Source organism: Salmo salar, chromosome ssa13, assembly GCF_905237065.1.
Source record: "Salmo salar chromosome ssa13, Ssal_v3.1, whole genome shotgun sequence".
NCBI classification, from domain to species: Eukaryota; Metazoa; Chordata; class Actinopteri; order Salmoniformes; family Salmonidae; genus Salmo; species Salmo salar.
In genome coordinates, this window is record NC_059454.1 from 25,514,291 (window position 1) to 25,531,441 (window position 17,151).

General features: G+C 44.1%; 1 pseudogene; it reads left to right on the forward strand.

The window, feature by feature from the left end:
* Positions 1-8,369: 8,369 nt before the first annotated feature.
* On the forward strand, positions 8,370-16,749 carry LOC106566719 (probable ATP-dependent RNA helicase DDX23; annotated as a pseudogene).
* Positions 16,750-17,151: the final 402 nt, after the last annotated feature.

Sequence of the window (17,151 nt, forward strand, 5' to 3'; positions counted from 1 at the left end):
TAGTTTCACAGTTATAATAAAATGTGGAACGATACACACGTTGCGCCTTGGTCTCCTTCGTACGACAACCGTGACACTCAGAGAGGGTGATTTAGGGGGAGAGTTCATCCCCAGTGGTCTGAAATCCTCTTGGGACCCGATGGGGGTTGAACTATTAGCCCGGGAAAATGGCCAATCTGCAGTGTTGCTCTTTACCAAATAAGTACATCATCTATCAGACATTGCCTCCCACACACCGCCTCTATCAGACATGGCACAGAGACGGCAGGAGAGTGAGAAAGGGGGCAAGGAAGGGGAGTCAGAGCTATGCTGTCTGATTACTGATGAGCTGTCTGCACCCAGTGAGACACACACACACACACACACACACACACACACACACACACACACACACACACACACACACACACACACACACACACACACACACACACACACACACACACACACACACACACACAAAGCCTCCCCCTGAGCGAGCGCTACTGCGGCCGCTTTGACAGTGCCATAACTCCTGTCTCCTAAATGGGTCTCTATGACACAGGCTCAGTAGAGCGAGGAGGGGGAACTGACGTTTGTGTCTGTACCCTCCGAGCATCTGTCTCACCATGTTTCCATCCTAGTGTGTATGCATGTGTGTATGTGCATGCACATAGTATGTTTATGTATGTGTCATTGGGTGTCTGCCTATTTCTCCCTGCTTTATCTATGTGTGTGTGTGTGTGTGTGTGTGTGTGTGTGTGTGTGTGTGTGTGTGTGTGTGTGTGTGTGTTTGTCTGCATGTGTCTGTTTGCTAATTTCTACATCTTTATGTCTGTTGATTTGTATCTACATGTTTGCATGTGTGCAGGTCTGCTGGTCTACACCAATTTAATATCCCCAGCTAGTAAGATGGAATGACACACAGAAGCGTAACAAGAAATAAAGAGGCGTGCTCACCTTCTAGGATCACATAGGACTTCATCTAAGTGAACCTCAACATGACATCCCATAGATATGTTTGATTTCTCTATCCAGAGCTATTTTGATGTAATGAGATCAGGCAGCCCTGTAGCATCAGTCTGTGCATGGCTGTGTGCTCTGGGCTGCCCAATGAAGCACATATACTTCCCCAGACAGCATACGCCAAGGCTTTTCTGTAGGCCCTGCACCCGCAGGACAGAGCCATATAAATATTAACTATATTCAACGATACTAGCATACTTAATATTATCACAATCAAACCAAATTTGAACAGCATTTATGGTAAAATGTCATCCACTGACAGTACATCACTTCTATTATTACCATGCTCTTATTATTCAATCATTATTCTCTGTCTGGTTTATCTTGTATTGCTCATCTTTAGCTATATTATGGTGATAGTAATTGGAGCAGTGGGATGAGAGTTTGCAATAGTGGTTATTAGAATGTGTGCTATGGCCTGAACTCTGCATCATCGTCTCGAACCCATGTGTTTGTACGTTCAGTCCTACGGGGTTCCTTTTATCTGTTTGCATGTGTGTGTGCATCTCTGTCCTGTGTATACCACTAAGCAGTTTATGCTGTGTACTCCGCATATCTCCCATTCCCATGTGTAGCCGACAGAGGTGAGCAGCAGCGGCCCTGTTGGCTCACACATGCTTGCACTCTGTTCATGTCTGCTGGATTGATGTCCTCCTATGTGACCCCCAGGCAAACCCTCTCTCTCTGCCCTACTACAGAGACCCCATAAGTTTACCCATCCTGCCCCCCATCACCTTGCCATCCTCCCCCTCCCCCAGTTTGGCATGCCCCGCAGGCATGTTCACAGTGAATGCACTTATTTAGCCGTTTAATTAGACAACCAAGCTTGGCATCGGGGTATAAGGGGTGGGGGTTGGAGCACTGGGCGTGTTGGGGGTGAGGGGGTTTGTATGTGGGGCAGGAGGTTGATGTTGATGTTGGAGGTTTGAGGTGTATAGATATATGGAGGTCAGGTCAAGTAACTGTGGCTCATCTTCTGATTGCAGGTTTTGTTTTGTCTAGTTTGCATCATAGTCCTCATTTTCCCTTAAACAATAGCATGGCTTATCTTTCCTGCATTCCCTTGACTCAAGACAAAGGTGTGCGTAGGTTCAAATGGATAGATCAGCAATCCACCATTTGTGTGCGTTTCAAAGTACAAAAAAAAAAATGAAAATATTGAATGATTTTGCAACCAAAATTAACACTAAATCGCCCTATACAACCAATCATTGATGTCCTCTGGTTCAAAAGCCTATAGTATTGACGTGCACCGAACTAATGCACCGAACGATCCTGCAAAATGACCAATGATCCCACAAGGCAGACCATGTACCATAACAGAGGTGAATTAAGCTTTCTGGATAAACATAAGCTAATTAGGTCAGTTAGAATTCCCAATCGCATTCGAATATTCATGGAGAGTCACCTGTGTGCTATCCAGTTCATGACAGTTCTTGTGTTGGCTACTCACTACTCTCACTGCAGCATACAATGCATACTGTAGAGCAGACAACTGCAGCTACCCTGTAGCTATTGGATGCCAACAGTGTACACTGCACAACAAATTGTCCACTCTGCTTTTTGATGATTATATGCCCTTGAAAAAGACTGAGCCCTCTGCCAAGATGTATGAACTCTGGACATTTTTCTGGGAATGAGGCATTCCTTCCTCACACAGGAGAAGCAGGAAGGAACATCCATCCAGTAAGAACACACGGTATCAGGTTGATGATATAGCTTGTGGGAGACTTTATTTCATTTTCACTCTGTACTTATTATGATTTAGTCAGGAGCAAGCAAAGAACATGACATTTTCTCTCAAATCTCTCTTTGTCAGAGAATGTATTTTGTGGCAAGAACTAGGTAGTCATAGCAACAGTAGGATTGCATGTGAACCGTCTGCTGAGGTTTTTCATACACCAAAAAATGCACAATCATGTCGTTGACCTTGATGTGTCCATACATTCTTTTGTGAAGAAATCCTTCACCTTCAGATGTCTTTTGTCACTACCTACAGAGCCTATATTCCATTACACTTAAAATTTCGATACATAGCATTTTGTAGATGTACATAGCTTTGTTTTACAACAGGGACACTGAAGCTGTGTATGAATATGGAGATACAGTATTAACCCCGTCTACACTTGTGCCTAATTTTCACCTTTTATTACTTCTCCTCTTTTGTCCACAGATGAGAAAAGACTAAACAAAATTCAGAGAGAGAAAGATTCTCATTAACCGCCTTACCCCATATTCATAACAGGATTCACCGTTCCTATGCAACCTAGTGAACAACCTTTGTATAATTCACCCTTTGTATTTGTCAGTTTCACCCCTGGTTAGCATCAACTTTGATCTGCCTCCATGCTGATATAGTTTCCCCACCATAGCTGCTCCACACCTCTCTCTCAACCTCCCCTGGAGCCAAAGGCAGGCCCAGAATAAGAATCAGCTCCTCTCTCATCTCAGTGCCTGGCGAGGCTGTCTCCAAACTCCGTGTTTACCCTTGCACAGACTATAGTACATTTTGAGAGGCCTGATATGAAGAGTGTTACAGTACAGTCACATTGATACTCTGACATACCCTGCAAAAGCCATACATTTCCTGTCCCCTATACTAACTTTGTAGTAGCATTCTGTATTATGCCTTGCTGTTCCTGCCTGCTTGTGTGTGTGTCCTATGTGGGAGTGGCTGTGGGATTGTGGCTCCAAATGGCAGATACAACAAATCATCCTTCAATCAGTTCATCCAGATAAAATGACACTCAATCACAGAGAGAGCCATTCTCTTTATAAAATCGTCTGACTACTGTGCAGAGACGGAAGGCAGAGGGTGGGGGTGGGGGTGGGGGGAATGGGGCATGTGGCTTTTAGTGAGATAGGGAGAGGTGGGCCGATGATTCTAGTGGCGGCTGCAAGGGACTGTACAGTGAGGGTAAAGGGGGAACAATAACTCCAAGGACAAATGGGGGAGAGGTGAGGGGCAGCCAAGCATGAATTGGTTCTGAGAGAAACCCCTGCCATTCACTGACTGGAACCAGATTTACAGGCTCTACATTAACAGAGGGCTGATTAAATCTCACTTGGCGAAATAGAGCTGGGCTGTCTCTATTTCCCTCACCCTCCATCTGTCTCTACCACCTACCTGTTTCCTGATATTGCACATGAATGGGGAGCTAGAAGCCCTTTCAATATTAGGCGATACACAGTTAGGTGGAGATTTCCTTTTCTTTCATTGTTACCAAAGGCATAGAGAAATATAGAAGGGGAATGCCACAAATTAATTCCAACCAACGTAGGCCTAATTAATTGATATTCTATTGATAGAATGTTTCCGTTCTATTCTCCGGGGCATTGTAATAAGATTACTCAAAGGGAGTGTTCCTCTCTCAAAGGAAGGGAAACACAGATTATCAAACCATTGAACACATATCACATCCATTACCTAAAAATAATGCAATCTTCCAGTTAGTTGTCTGAGTGAAGGGCTGTGTTTACATACCAATTTGCTGAAAATTGCTCAAGACTCCATGTACTGTTTGTTCCATTTAGATGGCGGACCAGGGATTAACAAAACAAACTAGGGGCCAAACAGGCTGTATCTCATAATATAAGGATTATTCTCTTGGGGATCTTCAATTAATACATGTGTAAAACTCTTTATATCTGGCCTACTGTATCCATAGGCTATATGAGGTTGTTTACATGGGCCACTACATCATTTACTTGACTGTATATATCAGAGCAACAGACTAGAGCAGTTTCTGATGTCTGGTTGAAAACACATTTAAGCAAGTTTGCCACCTTGTGTTTCAAAAGTGCATAACAGCTCAATGAATTACCACGCAGGCCATGGTCAAATCAAATCAAAGTTTATTTGTCACGTGCGCCAAATACAATAGGTGTAGACCTTACAGTGAAATTCTTACGTATCTTGTACCAGTGTTTCTGGGGAGATGTAATGAAAATGGTTTTAACACAATGCTGAAACCACTGACCTGGCAGTGTAGTGCCGGAGGAAAAACCTCTCCCTCAACGTCAGCAAGACCAAGGAGCTGATCATGGACTACAGGAAACAGGGTGGCGTGCACTATGTTAGCACAGCTGAAAACTGTTGTTCTGATTAAGGAAGCAATCAAACTGGCCTTCTTGAGACTAGTTGAGAATCTGGAGCGTCAGCATTTGTGGGTTCGATTATAGGCTCATAATGGCCAGAAACAAATAACTTTCTTCTGAAACTCGTCAGTCTATTCTTGTTCTGAGAAATGAAGGCTATTCCATGCGAGAAATTGCCAAGAAACTGAAGATCTCGTACAACGCTGTGTACTATTCCCTTCACAGAACAGCGCAAACTGGCTCTAACCAGAATAGAAAGAGGAGTGGGAGGCCCCGGTGCACAACTGAGCAAGAGGACAAGTACATTAGAGTGTCTAGTTTGAGAAACAGATGCCTCCTCAACTGGCAGCTTAATTAAATAGTACCTGCAAAACATCAGTCTCAACGTCAACAGTGAAGAGGCGACTCTGGCCTTCTAGGCAGAGTTGCAAAGAAAAAGCCATATCTCAGACTGGGCAATAAAAATCAAATATTAAGATGGGCAAAAGAACACAGACACTGGACAGAGGAGCTCTGCCTAGAAGGTCAGCATCCCGGAGTTGCCTCTTCACTGTTGAAGTTGAGACTGGTGTTTTGTGGGTACTATTTAATGAAGTTGAGGACTTGTGAGGCATCTGTTTCTCAAACTAGACACTAGTGTACTTGTCCTCTTGCTCAGTTGTGCACCGGGCCTTCCACTCCTCTTTCTATTCTGGTTAGAGACAGTTTGCGCTGTTCTGCGAAGGGAGTAGTACACAGCGTTGTATGAGATCTTCAGTTTCTTGGAAATTTCTCGCATGGAATAGCCTTCATTTCTCAGAACAAGAATAGACTGACGAGTTTTAGAACAAAGTAATCTTTTTCTGGCCATTTTGAGCCTATAATCGAACCCACAAATGCTGATGCTCCAGATACTCAACTAGTCTAAAGAAGGCCAGTTTTTTACTGCTTCTTTAATTAGAACAACAGTTTTCAGCTGTGCTAACATAATTGCAAAAGGATTTTCTAATGATCAATTAGCTTTTTAAAATTATTCATTTTATTTCACCTTTATTTAACCAGGTAGGCTAGTTGAGAACAAGTTCTCATTTGCAACTGCGACCTGGCCAAGATAAAGCATAGCAGTTCGACACATACAACAACACAGAGTTACACATGGAATAAACAAACATACAGTCAATAATACAGAAAAAAAGGAAAACAAAAAGTCTATATACAGTGTGTGCAAATGAGGTAAGATAAGGGAGTTAAGGCAATAAATAGGCCATGGTGGCGAAGTAATTACAATATAGCAATTAAACACTGGAATGATAGATGTGCAGAAGATGAATGTGCAGGTAGAGATACTGGGGTGCAAAGGAGCAAGATAAATAAATAAATACAGTATGGGGATGAGGTAGTTGGATGGGCTGTTTACAGATTGGCTATGTACAGGTGCAGTGATCTGTGAGCTGCTCTGACAGCTGGTGCTTAAAGCTAGTGAGGGAGATATGAGTCTCCAGCTTCAGTGATTTTTGCAGTTCGTTCCAGTCATTGGCAGCAGAGAACTGGAAGGAAAGGCGGCCAAAGGAGGAATTGGCTTTGGGGGTGACCAGTGAGATATACCTGCTAGAGTGGGTGCTACGAGTGGGTGCTCCTATGGTGACCAGTGAGCTGAGATAAGGCGGGGCTTTACCTAGCAGAGACTTATACATGACCTGGAGCCAGTGGGTTTGGCGATGAGAGTGAAGCGAGGGCCAGCCAACGAGAGCGTACAGGTCGCAGTGGTGGGTAGAATATGGGGCTTTGGTGACAAAACGGATGGCACTGTGATAGACTGCATCCAATTTGTTGAGTAGAGTGTTGGAGGCTATTTTATAAATGACATCGCCGAAGATCTCGATTCTTAGCATGGTCAGTTTTACGAGGGTATGTTTGGCAGCATGAGTGAAGGATGCTTTGTTGCGAAATTTAATTTTGTATTTGAGATGCTTAATGTGAGTCTGGAAGGAGAGTTTACAGTCTAACCTGACACCTAGGTATTTGTAGTTGTCCACCTAGGTATTTGTAGTTGTCCATATTCTAAGTCAGAACCGTCCAGAGTAGTGATGCTGGACGGGTGGGCAGGTGCGGGCAGTGATCGGTTGAAGAGCATGCATTTGGTTTTACTTGCATTTAAAAGCAGTTGGAGGCAACGGAAGGAGAGTTGTATGGCATTGAAGCTCGTCTGGAGGTTAGTTAACACAGTGTCCAACGAAGGGCCAGAAGTATACAGAATGGTGTCGTCTGCGTAGAGGTGGATCAGAGAATCACCAGCAACAAGAGCGACACCATTGATGTATACAGAGAAGCGAGTCGGCCCGAGAATTGAACCCTGTGGCACCCCCATTGAGACTGCCAGAGGTCCGGACAACAGGGCCTCCGATTTGACACACTGAACTCTATCAGAGAAGTAGTTGGTAAACCAGGCGAGGCAATCATTTGAGAAACCAAGGCTGATGAATCTGTCGATAAGAATGTGATGATTGACAGAGTCGAAAGCCTTGGCCAGGTCGATGAATACGGCTGCACAGTAATGTCTCTTATCGATGGCGGTTATGATATCATTTAGGACCTTGAGCGTGGCTGAGGTGCATCCATGACCAGCTCTGAAACCAGATTGCATAGCGGAGAAGATACGGTGAGATTCGAAATGGTCGGTGATCTGTTTGTTAACTTTGCAAAATGATGAACTTGGATTAGCTAAGCCAACGTGTCATTGGAAAACAGGAGTGATGGTTGCTGATAATGGGCCTCTGTACGCCTATGTAGATATTCCATTAAAAATCAGCCGTTTCCAGCTACAATAGTCATTTACAACATTAACAATGTCTACACTGTATTTCTGATCAATTTGATGTTATTTTAATGGACACATTTTTTTTTTTTAAACAAGGACATTTCTAAGTGACTCCAAACTTTGAACGGTATTGTATCTAACTCCATCACTTCAGTATCCTTTCCCATGTAAATATGGTATTAGAACTGACTTTTTAAATATTTCCTGTAAATAGTATGCTTACCTACTTACTTTATTGTGTATTTATTAATCTTATTTCTCATGTTTTTTTTCTAGTAATATTGTTATTGATTATTGCATTGTTGCAAGAAAGGCATTTCACTGTACTTGTACTTGTGCATGCGACATTGAAATTTGAAACTACTGTATGAGGTATGGATTAAACTCCACTGTTCAACGACCCTGGTTATTTTATACCTGTGCGCTAAACTCAGAAACTACAATTCCCAAAATCTGAATCCGCTGTTAATTTCCTGTGGCGTCGTGCAAGAAGGCGGCTTGGTACTGTTAAAGGGAAGATAGTTGGGAGGCATTTAGTTTTCAAGTGGCAAAGGTTCGTAATTAAAGTTTTATACATGTATTTTACCTCTGTGTGCTGTAAAAACCTAAAGGTGCAGTATTTATAAATAATGTTTGGACTTGAATCCACGAAACGTAGTCTGTCAGGTAGTCATTGTAAACAAGCTTGCTTGCTAGGTAGCTAACGTTAGTTAATTAGCGAGTTAATCTTGCAATAATAATCATATCATTCTTGCTAATTACTTGACATTTAGGTAGTTCACTAGCCAACCATGTAAGCCAGGGGACAACAACTAATTCAAGAGAGCTTGCTAACTAGCTACCGTTAGTTATACTGAACAAACATATAAACGCAACATTTAAAGTGTTGGTTTAATGAGCCGTAATAAAATGTAAACAAATGTTCCATCTGCACAATAAACGTATTTCTCTCATTTTGTGCACAAATTAGTTTAAATCCCTGTTTGTGAGCATTTCTCCTTTGTCAAGATAATCCATCCACTTTACAAGTTTGGCATATCAAGAAGCTGATTAAACATGATCATTACACAGGTGCACCTTGTGCGGGGACAATAAAAGGCCACTCTAAAATGTGCCATTTTGTTAGACAAAATGCCACAGATGTCTTAAGTTTTGAGGGAGCATGCAATTGGCATGCAGAGTGCAGGAAAGTCCACCAGCTGTTGCCAGAATTTTGTTAATTTCTCTACCATAAGCCGCCTCCCACGTCATTTTAGAGAATTTGCCAGTACGTCCAACCGCCCTCACAACCGCGGACCATGTGAATAGCATTTTGTAGGCGAGTGGTTTTCTGATGTCGACGTTGTGAACAGAGCACCCCATGGTGGGGTTATGGTATGGGCAGGCATAAGTTACGGACAACAAACACAATTCTATTTTATTGTTGGCAATTTAAATGGACAGGGATACCATGACGAGATCCTGAGGCCCATTGTCGTGCCATTCATCCGCCGCCATCACTTCATATTTCAGCATGATAATGCATGGCCCATGTTGCAAGGCTCTGTACACAATTCCTTGAAGCTGAAAATGTCCCAGTTCTTCCATGACCTGCATACTCACCAGACATGTCACCCATTGAGCATATTTGGGATGCTCTGGATCGATGTGTACGACAGCATGTTCCAGTTCCCGCCAATATCCAGCAACTTTGCACTGCCATTGAAAAGAAGTGGGACAACATTCCACAGGCCACAATTAACAGCCTTATCAACTCTATGTGAAGGAGATGTGTCGCGATGCATGAGGCAAATGGGGGGTCACACCAGATACTGACGGTATTCTGATCCACACCCCTACCTTTTTCTTAAGGTATCTGTGATCAACCGATGCATATCTGTATTCCCAGTCATGAGAAATCCATAGATTAATTAATTAATTTCAATTGATTGATTTCCTTATATAAACTGTAACTCAGTAAAAATGTTGATTGTTGCATGTTGCTTTTACATTTTTGTTCAGTATAGTTATGGAGAGCCCAATATTGGACAAAAGGAGCCTCGCTAAAATGACTTTAGTCTAAGGACCTTAGCCTTCTGTTTGAAGGGTGAATTAGCTCTGGAAACCAAAAAATGCCATCTAAACGTGAACCGATTCTCAATTGTGCTACGGTTCTAGAAACATAAATCCATCTACTTTCATATCACAAAAACATTTTCACAAATGCAAAATACACACTTACTGTGTCCATTGTTTTAAAACCGTTGCAGCCGACTATTTTTCAGTCACAACGTGTTTGTGGCGTCTCTTCCGTTTACACACAGGTGTTCGGAGACGCATATAGCTAATTAACACAGGTAGTCCACATGGTCAGTTTTCCCTAAACAAGCGCTGCAATATGTAAATATGGCCGTGTGTGAACCCTAACCCTATAAAGCTGTGTATCAATTTAACCTTTAGTTTTTTTGGAAATAATTTCTAGCCGATATGAAAGATAAGGTCCCTTATGCTTCCAAACCCATATCACAAGCGATGCATGCTATTGTTCAGACCAAGCATCACGGCTTTAACATAACTCCCTACAGAAGACTCCTTTGTCCAATGACTCGTATGTGTACCGTAATGGAACTGAGAGTCATGATCAAGGGCTAGTTATGGAGTGTGATTTATTCCATCACTAAACACTTAACTAGAATTATCATTGTATTTGATGATTAGCTAGTTGATAGGATGATGGTAACACCATTAGGTGTTGAACATGAAATCGATTAAAGGAAGACAATAAGAAGTTTATGGGGGTTGGTGACCTAATACACTGAGACAATGGCAAACTGGACTTGAGGACCTACAACTCAGAACTCCTTCTGTTCTCACAGATGGCTGGTGAATCAACCGACAAGAACCATGCAGCAGAGACCTCAGGAGTCAAGGATAAGGAGCGGAAATGCAAAGGCTCCCCATCCAAGGACCGGAAACCACGCCAACGCTCTCGTGAACGCAACCGATCCAAATCGGCAGAAAGGTTTGAATGATGCATTGCTGGTAGTGGGTGCATGCGAACAAGTAGCCAGAATCATTTCAACCTTTTGGTTGAAGTGAGTAGATATTCACTACGATATGGCTTGGAAAAACTGTCAACTATTCTGTCTAGCGAACAAGATCTGGTATCTGACTCTATCTTCCCACTGTATGTGAAAGGTGTCCAGTGGGTTTCTAAAAATGTGTATCACAAGTTGGTAATATATCTATGTATCTGACCTTTCCTTCCCCTCCAGAGGACAAGGAGCGCGACCGGGACAAGTACAGAGAGGGGGGTCGCAAGGACAAGAACATTCACCGCAGAGACAAAGACCACAGTAAGAAATCCAGGTGTGTAGGCTTGAGTCAGACTGCTGTTTTAGTCACAGGGTGACTATTGGGTGCAGGCCTGAGCAGATTACAAGATCATTGTGTCCTATTGATATGGTTCCACCCAGAGACGTTAACTTCTGTAGGCATTATAAAGATCTGATATTCTCAGCAGAATGTGTGTGGAACATCTGGAACGCGCCCGCTTTGTGTCTTTAAAACATCCCTCACGTAATATGCAGAGCCATTATCAGAGATTTTTTCTTTACCTTTTCAACTTGAGTGGTTGCTTCTCCTTACAGAAGCGTCTCCCCCAAGTCCAAGGACAGGATAAAGAGGGAGAAGGATTTGAAAAAAGAGGAAGATGATGAGAAAAAGAAGAAAGGAAAGGTTAGACAAGGGAATAGTCTCTCCAAAGCCCAGCTAGCTACCACTTAGTTATGTATCTTGAGTTGTGATGGTGACTCTCTCTTAGGTACAGCCACTCTCTCTAGAAGAGCTTCTAGCCAAGAAGAAAGCGGAGGAGGAGGCCGAGGCGAAGGTGAGACCATAAGAGTACCCATTTAGTAGTCTCTGTGTTTGGTGTTGCAGTGAGGAGCAAGATGGGAGTGTAACAATCAAGAATCTTAAGGTATGTTTCTCCACACAAAATGTGTTTGTAGTTTAAAATCTCTTTCCCTTTATTTCTCTCCCCCTCTTTCTTTTTTTCTCTCAGCCCAAGTTCCTGTCCAAGGCAGAGCGTGAGGCGGAGGCTCTGAAAAGGAGGCAGCAGCAGACTGAGGAGAGGAAGAACACTATCGATGAGGACAGGAAAAAAGAGGAGGATGTTCCAGGACATCGGGAGGAAGATGATGGGTGAGTAGGAGGAGCTTGGGGTTAGTCAGGAGGAAGGTGAGTGGGAGTTGGTAAGTCAGGTTGCAACATTCTGAAAGTTGCTGACAGAAATGTCTTCTAAAGAGCTTAAATGATTCCCTATTCTACATGACAGAGAAGCATGTCTATTCTACATCATGTATTTCTATCTGAACGTTCAGTAATGTTGCACTCCACTGAACACAGCATAGGTCTCTGGTATCACTCTGTTAGACACTTATTGTGAGCCCAGAGGTTTGTCTGTCCGTTTCCCAGAGGACCCCCAGGAAAGGGACAGACGAGAGCGGATGGAGTGAGAACAACGGGGACCAAGCGGACAACGGAAGACAGAAGATCAGAGAGGAGAAGAATAAGGGCAAGGAGCTCCAGGCCATCAAGGTTAGTCTGGAGATTGAGGTTCTACCTTGGGCCGGCTTCAGGAACACAGGCTAAGCCCATTTCTTGGTTGTATTCATTTGTGCACACTAGAAAAACATTTTGCAACAAAATTTTAAAACAAAGTTTCTTATTGAACAACGTAATTTAGTCCCACCCTGTTTGTCTTTTTTCATGTGTTGGGTGCCTAGTGAATACGACCCTGGACTAAAAAGCATGCTCAGTGGGGATTCTCTGATTTAGTTAAATCACAAGCTTTGATATGATTGGTTGAACTAAGTGTATGAGCAGGTGTACTGTGCCTTCTCACATCTGTCTGTCTCTGTCCAACCAGGAGCGTTACCTGGGCGGGACTAAGAAGCGCCGGCGGACACGTGACCTGAACGACAGAAAGTTTGTCTTTGAGTGGGACGCCTCTGAAGACACTTCTACCGACTACAACCCCATGTGATTCTGCATATAAACGCTGGGACGATAAAGTCACAGTTTCACAAACATGGTGTTGTAGATATCATTTTTTGGTTACGTCCATGGTGGGGTAACACCTGGTTACAACCTTCAATCACTTTGCTCCTTAAATAGACATTTTGCTTTCAACTACTCTCTTCTCTCTCCCCAACTTCTCTGCCTCTGTCTCAGTTATAAGGAGAAGCACCAGGTCCAGCTGTATGGGCGCGGCTTCATAGCTGGTATTGACCTGAAGCAGCAGAAGAGAGATCAGTCACATTTCTACGTGGACATGATGGAGACGAGACGCACACTGAAGGAGCAGGAGGAGTGAGTCACACACACAATAACACACCTGACAAACTACCATGCTCTCTAACACTTCAAATCTATGTCTTTAATTTACAGAAACAGCTAAAAACGGTTCATTGTCGCCCTCTAATCTCTGCCCTCCCCTCCTGCTTCTCAGGGTGCTGCTGAAGAAGGTGCGTAAGAAGGAGGCCAAGCAGCGGTGGGATGACAGACACTGGTCCCAGAAGAAGCTGGAGGAGATGGCGGACAGGGACTGGTGTATCTTCAGGGAGGATTACAGTATCACCACAAAGGGTGGCAAGATCCCCCCCACCCCATCAGGAACTGGAAGGAGTACAACCTGCCCCCACACATCGTGGAGGTCATTGACAACTGTGGCTACAAGGTCAGCTGTGAAGACTTCAGATACAGACACACACGTGCCCAGTACCCAGCCCTGAACTAGTTAGTGCCGCTAGCCGGCTACCACCCGGTTACTCAACCCTGCACCTTAGACTGCTGCCCTATGTACGTAGACATGGAACACTGGTCACTTTAATAATGTTTACATAGTGTTTTACCCATTTCATACATATATACTGTTTTCTAGTCAAGTCCATCCTATTCAACTATTGCTGTAGATATATATATACTATTCGATCCACTTATTCTACAGCTATAGTACATATTCTATCCATGTACTGCAATGTCTCTACATCCCATCATATACATATATATTTATATTCCGGACTCTGACATTGCTCGTCCTAATATTTCTATATTAATTCCATTATTTTACTTTTTAGATTTGTGTGTATTGTTGTGTATTGTTAGATATTACTGCACTGTTGGAGCTAGGAACACAAGCATTTTGCTACACCCGCAATAACATCTGCTAAATATGTGTATGTGACCAATAAAACTTGATTTGATGTGTGCACACATGCCACCTTTGGGTCTTCCCCTGATCAGCACTGAAGCCATTACTTGCTGTATTAAAATGTTTCCCTTGTTACCCAGGATCCAACGCCTATCCAGAGGCAAGCTATACCCATTGGTTACAGAACCGTGACATCATCGGCATGGCTGTGACTGGTAGCGGTAAAACAGCTGCTTTCCTCATCCCCCTATTGGTCTGGATCACTACCCTGCCCAAGGATGAAAGGTGAGGCCACCTCCCCAGCCAGAGGGTTATCCCTCACTACTCTGTCAAGAGTTGCATGTCCTTCTATCGAACCACATCTTCTCAACTCATCTTTCCCCTGTTAATGTAGGACTCGGACCAGGGTCCGTATGCAGTGATCCTGGCCCCCACCCGTGAGCTGGCCCAGCAGATCGAGGAGGAGACCCTTAAGTTTGGTAAACCTCTGGGGATCCGCACCGTGGCCGTCATTGGAGGTATCTCCTGGGAGGACCAGGGCTTCCGCCTCCGGATGGGCTGCGAGGTCAGACACTAGAAAACGCGCGCGCACACACACACACGCAATAATAATGCCAATATGAAGACGCATGCATGTGAAGTCTGAGTAAACGTATTTTTGTGTGTGTGTTTCAGATAGTGATAGCCACCCCGGGTCGTCTGATAGACGTGTTGGAGAACAGATACCTGGTCCTGGGCCGCTGTACCTACGTGGTACTGGACGAGGCTGACCGCATGATAGACATGGGCTTCGAGCCTGACGTCCAGAAGATCCTGGAGTACATCCCTGTGACCAATCAGAAACCAGACACGGACGAGGCAGAGGACCCAGAGAAAATGAAGATGAACTTGGAGATGGGAAAACACAAGTACAGACAGGTAACAGATTGTTACACACATTCAGCTACAGTAGGTGATGTATGTATGACAGAAGCCTAAACAGAAACTCACACACTGTAGAAAATGTCAGCTTAAGAAGATAATTCTCGTTCCCCTGCCCTTCCTCCTATCCCTCTCTCTTGCTCGCTCTCCCTTCCTTCCTCCATCCGTCTCTCTCTTTTTCAGACAGTCATGTTCACAGCTACCATGCCTGCAGCGGTAGAGCGATTACCTGCGTAATTACCTGCGTCGTCCAGCTGTGGTGTACATTGGCTCAGCTGGAAAACCCCACGAGAGAGTGGAACAAAAGGTCCTGCTCATGGGAGAGGGAGAGAAGAGGTAACACACACACACACACACACACACACACACACACACTGCTATCCCTGAAGCTGTAGCTAATGCTGAGTCTCCCTTGTTTTCTCGTCTTCCAGGAAGAGGCTCCTGGAAGTGTTGGCGCGCGGATTCGAGCCGCACATCATCATCTTCGTCAACCAGAAGAAGGGTGTTGACGTGCTTGCCAAGTCTCTGGAGAAGATGGGGGTGAGACCTCCGGCGTTATTATTCTGGGATATGTTTACCAGTCTGACCTGGGTCAAATACGTCTCTCTACTTTCTCTCTCTCACCTGGTCTCTCTCAGTACAATGCTTGCACGTTGCACAGTGGCAAGGGCCAGGAGCAGAGAGAGTTTGCCCTGTCCAACCTGAAGGCTGGAGCCAAGGACATCCTGGTGGCCACCGACGAGGCTGGGAGAGGTATCGACATCCACGATGTCTCCATGGTGCTCAACTACGACATGGCCAAGAACATCGAGGGTAAGACCACCTCCAGAACCTTTGCTCCTGGGGTCACTCACCTGTCAGGTTTTTGTTACATCATAGCAACTTTGCACAGGCTGCCATTGCACGTCCCTCCATATTTGTAGACATTCTTTTTACATATTGTGACATTGCCCCCTCCCCTCCAGACTACATCCATCGTATTGGTCGTACGGGTCGTGCTGGGAAGAGCGGTGTGGCCCTGACCTTCCTCACTAAGGAGGACTCATCGGTGTTCTACGACCTGAAGCAGGCCTTCCTGGAGAGCCCAGTGTCCACCTGTTCCCCTGAGCTGTCCAACCACCCCGACGCCCAGCACAAGCCTGGGACCATCCTCACCAAGAAGAGACCATCTTTGCCTAAAGTGCCAGATCAAGTTATATGTATACACCTCGCTTGGAACTGCCACCCTGTACACACACTGGGTTTTCAGTCTTTTTGTCTCTCTTTTGCCGGCTCAACATGTACTGTATTCCCCTCCTTCCCTCGGTTTCTTCTATACTGTTCTCATCCTCTTTCTTTTGCTTTTCTGCATCCCTCTTGCCACCATCTCCAGTCCTCGACCCTTCTCATAACTCCATAGTTCTGCTTTCTCTTCTGTAGTCCGGCTGCTGTATGAAATGTTAGGCTGACGTTAGGGCATGGGGATCATATAGCTGTCTGCTTTAACTACAGGAGAATAGAGGGGTTCTGATGTCTGTCTGGGGAGGGAAGGTATGGATCATCATGTGAGCTCCAAGTCTACACATATTTCAAAGAGCCACTATAACCAAACAAAAACTGGCCCTAAACACCAACAGAGAAAAGTGGTAGTGTGATGTCGTTGTGTATAGAATTATTTTTTAATTCATTTGAGTTAACCATGTTAAGCCAGTAAAGAATAATGGGTAAAGAGATACATTAAATACCTGGTAGATGTGATGTGTTCTTTCTTCAGCTGGGTATGATGAGTATATTGGAATGTGATGTTTGCTACATTGACATATATATGAAGTGAATAAAACCAACTTCGACACCCTAAAAACAAACATAGTTCATAACCCAACAAAGGTTCTGAAATCAACCTCATGGACAAGATTGGTGTCCTAACAACGATAACGTTCCAGAAAGCACAACAGCAGTATGTAAAAGTACATAAAATGTCATGTTTATTTCACTTAGTCGTATCTTACTAAGCATTTTTAAAAGGAATTCTTAAATGGAACGCATTCTACAGAGCATCAGGCAGGAAATGTCTTTTACATTTTTTTGTTTTGTTCTCAGAAATTGAGGAAAGGAGCGTTTTGGTTCACGCTAGCACACTGTGATAGATAATACATGG